The 4,467-nt window shown below is 40.9% G+C and overlaps 1 pseudogene; it reads left to right on the top strand.

The window, feature by feature from the left end:
* The first annotated feature begins 1,212 nt into the window (after nucleotides 1-1,212).
* Nucleotides 1,213-1,704, top strand: LOC101345283 (60S ribosomal protein L23a pseudogene; annotated as a pseudogene).
* The last annotated feature ends 2,763 nt before the right edge of the window (nucleotides 1,705-4,467 follow it).

A 4,467-nucleotide genomic window follows, 5' to 3' on the forward strand; every position in this document is an offset into this window, starting at 1 on the left:
TGAAGCTACAATTTGGCAGTAATTGTAGGCTACTCTTAGACTAGAATATTTCTGATATCCATGTAACAAACTACCCCCAAACTCAATGGCTTAAAACATGTAAAATTTATTCCTTCTCATGATTCTCGGGGTTGACTGGGTGATTCTTCTGCTGGTTCTTTTTTTGAGGTCACTCGTGTAGCTGTAGCCAGCTGGTGAAACTGCTGCAACCTGGGCTCAGCTGGGCTCCTCTCTCTACATGGTGTTTCATCCCAGGCTTCTTTGTGGCATGGCAGTCTCAAGATGGTGTTCCAAGAGAACAAGCCCCAGTGTACAAGCCCTTATCAAGCTTCTTTCTGCTTGTGCTGTATTTACTGATGTCCTATTGGCCAAAGCAAGTCATATGGCCAAGCCAGAGTCAGTGTGGAAGGGGAGTACACAAAGGTGTAAATACGGGGAGATCTGATTCATTGGGAGCCATTACATTAATAATTAACCGTAGTTTCCAATGAACAGAATTACAGAAGACTCTGCTAAAGTTTTCATTATTTGAAAATAGGGATTCTAGACTATACAAGGAGTCCTTGGGTGGTGCAAACATTTAATGTACTCAGGTGCTAACCAAAAGGTTGGAGGTTTCAGGCAATATACTTCCGAAAAATCAGCCATTGAAAACCCTATGAAGCACAGTTCTACTCTGACATACATGGGGTTGCTATGAGTCAGAATTGACTTGATGGCAGCTGGTACTGGTGGACCACAGGGCAGGAGAGAGGTCATTATAATAATGGTCCTCAATGAATAACCCTTTATGCGTTTATACCTCTTTGTAGTATGATGCCGCTATTACTCCCATCAAGAGATGGATTTCATTTCCATACCACCTTTCATCTAGGCTGACCTTGTAACTTCCTTTGACCAATTGAATATGGCTGACAAAAGGTTATGCAAGCTCTGGATTCTGGGCCTCAATTTGCTGTAAAGCTTCTACATGCACTTTCTTGAGACTTGGATGTCATGTAAACAAAGAAGGGCTAATCTACTGTATGGTGAGAGACCATGTAAAAAGAGAGGTCCCAGCCTTCTGGCCATCCCCCTCAGAGCCTCAGACATGGATGAGGCCATCACAGACTCTCAGCTCCAGCTGAACCACCAGATGAGTACAGTCACAGCAGCTAGCCCATGTGAGACCACAACTGTCACAAAGAATTGTGAGAAATGATAAATAAAACCATGCCTTTTTATGAAGACGGTGCAAAAGCAAAGAAGTAAGTCCCTGCCCCTCCCAAAACTGAAGCCAAAGCAAAGACATTGAAGGCCAAGAAGGCAGTGCTGAAAGGTGTCTGCGACCACAAAAAGAAAAAAAAAAAGATCTGCATGTCACCCACCTTCCAGTGGCCCAAGACATTGCAGCTCCAAAGGCAGCACAAATATTCCTGGAAGAGCACTCCCAGGAGAAACAAGCTTGGACGCTATGCCATCATCAAGTTTCCCCTGACCACTGAGTCAGCCGTGAAGAAGATGGAAGATAACAACACCCTTGTATTAACTGTGGATGTCAAGGCCAACAAACACCAGATCGAACAGGCTGTGAAGAAGCTCTATAACACTGACGTGGCCAAGATCAACACCTTGATCAGGCCTGATGGAAAGAAGAAGGTATATGTTCGACCGTCTCCTGACTATGACGCTTTGGATGTTGCCAACAAAATTGGGATCATCTAAACTGAGTCCAGCTGACTAACTCTAAAAATAAATATTTTCACCACACACACAAAAAAAGAAATAAAATAAAACCACTAAGTTGTGGAGTAGTTTGTGGCACAAAAATAAATAACTCTACGGGATGAAATATGAACTCTTACTTACTCCTCATACTATCCCTATGGAGCAGGCATTAATTTCTCCCTTTTACAAAGGAGAAAACTGAGACCCAGAAAAGTTGGATTTCTTGTCGAAGATCACATAGCTAATTAATTAAGAGGACACAGGTCTACCAACTTGCAAAATCATAGTCTTCCTATTACCTTGAATCTAAATCTGGAAGATTTAAAATTCCTTTTTTTCTTTCTGAGTAAGTATTGATTATTTTAATCCGAGTTTTACTTACTTTACGTTTGGGCAAAGTTAGCCTGAAAGATGATCCTTGGCATTACCTCCTTTGGCTGAATGCTTTGTCTTTAATTGACTGATTTTTTTTTTTATGCCAAATTTCTAGAAAATCCCACGGGCCTCAGAAATGGAAAGGCAAGGTTGAATTCAGCCTGGGGAAATAAAGCATTAATCAGAATGTTATGGTTCTGTTGGTCTTATCAACGGAATAGTTATGAAAAGTTTCTTTTATAAAACCAGCAAGAAAGAGTTCAGTAACCAAGATATTCTGCCCTAAAATATTTCTACCTTATTTTTCTTTTGTGTACTGGCTTTGATGGAATGCCTGTGTCTCTATAAGTTATCTTTCTTAGCTTTTGGAGTTAACATGGAAGCAGAGGTGAGTCATAGGCATAGGCATAATCCAGTAACAGAAATATGAATACCTCTATTTGTGAAATATTAATTATTTTCCAGTGATTACAGCCATTACAATAATGCAAGTAATATTTTGGAGACTCTGAATAATGTGGAGGGTGTGAATAAGGATGAAGAAAGATATCCTGATATCAGAGGTACTCATACTTGACCAACCCAGGTAAACATAAAGCTTGCTGATTCTGATTCACCAAACTCAACCTCTATTTCCTCTTAAGGCCCACGCTCAGAGAGGATAAACATCATACGCAGAGTAAGAGAAAACACTTCCTTTGTTATTGAACATTTCTTCCGCAAGTGCATTGGGTGCACATTTTTTTCTAACCACTTAAGACACAGCTGAAAAAACCATGTCAGAATATTGTTGAGAGGAAAAGTGAGTTTAAGAAAGGGTTGTGTAACTTTGAGTAAGAGGAATGAGTTTCTGTCTTTGGAGAAACCTAAATCAGAGAGCAGCTCTGGATACTAATAAGCACCAAAGAAGAAGAGCTTCCACATTTCCCCTTCACCTTCCCTCTCTGGTAGTGCAGTGGTGGTTAAGAGCTACGGTTGCTAACTGAAAGGCTGGCAGTTCAAATCCACCAGCTGCTCCTTGGAAACCCTATGAGGCAGTTCTACTCTGACCTATAGGGTCACTATGAGTTGGAATTGACTTGATGGCAATGGGTTTGGTTTTTACTTTGGTTCCCTCCCTGGTGGTGCAGTGGTTAAGTGCTAGGCTACTAATCAAAAGGTCAGCGGTTCGAACCCATTAACCACTCCCAGGAAGATGTGGCAGTCTGTTTCTGTGAATATTTAGACTTGGAAACCCTATGGGGGCAGTTCTACTCTGTCCTATAAGGTTGCTATGAGTTGGAATCAACTTGACGAGCAGGGGTTTTTGGGTTTTTTTTCCTCTCCCTGGAAATATAAATATACAAAGAGGTGAGGAGAGCAGCAATCCAGGCCTGACAAGGATAATGTCCACTAATCTTTACAAATTAGTGTACATGTAAATGTTTCATTTTTTTTCCTCTTTTTAACTTTATCAGACTATTTTAGCATCTGCTACAACTGACAAAGTGTTTAAAGCACTGGGAACAAAAGGATATCTAAAGCATGTTATCACCTTGTCAGGCCTAGAAACAGGCCATGAAGTGCTAACAGTTTCTAATGAATGTAGCAGTTTCCATTCAAGTAACACAATAAAAAAAATCATTTTAGGTTGAAGAAGAACTAGATTAAATGGTGAGCCAATCAAATAGCTTCTGATTTATAAGGAGTCCAAAAATCTCTGGAAAAAATTGTGTTTGACAAAACTTTTCCCAGACAGAGTAGTTTGGTCTGGGAGGTGAGACTCTCCAAAAGGCAAATGGAATAAAATGACTTCCAAGGAGATTGGACCCAGTTAACTGCAATGGTGTATGCAAGTGTGGGGTCAAGTCGGAATTGTTCTAGACAGTAGAGAAAGGCAGAAGGAGGAGGGCTGCATCCTATGGGTCTCCTTCTCTGTCCTTACCTGAGATATCAACCAACCTCCTTTCCTAGACATTGAACTTATACTTTAAACATTTCAATTGACCTTCCTAAGGCACATATGGAGCCCTGGTGGCATAGTGGTTAAGAGCTATGGCTGCTAATTGAAGGGTTGATAGGTCGATGGTTCAAACCCACCAGTGGCTCCGAGGGAGAAAGATGTGGCAGTATGCTTCCATAAAGATTTACAGCTTTGGAAACCATATGGGGCAGTTCTACTCTATTCTATAGGGTTGCTGTGAGTTGCAATAGACTCTACGGCAATGAGTTGGCTTAAGGCACATATATGGCTCAGTCCAACTGTGAGTTGAAGATAGAAATGTAAACCCAGTCCCCATCTACATGCTGGTTCCTGACATATGTTGCTAAGTTAGTGGACATAACCTGAGATGTCTATAAAGTGCCAAGAGGCAAAATATAAATGGAAAATTTGAACATCTAAAT

This window comes from Trichechus manatus, unplaced genomic scaffold (genome assembly GCF_000243295.1).
Source record: "Trichechus manatus latirostris isolate Lorelei unplaced genomic scaffold, TriManLat1.0 scaffold00041, whole genome shotgun sequence".
Taxonomy (NCBI): domain Eukaryota; kingdom Metazoa; phylum Chordata; class Mammalia; order Sirenia; family Trichechidae; genus Trichechus; species Trichechus manatus.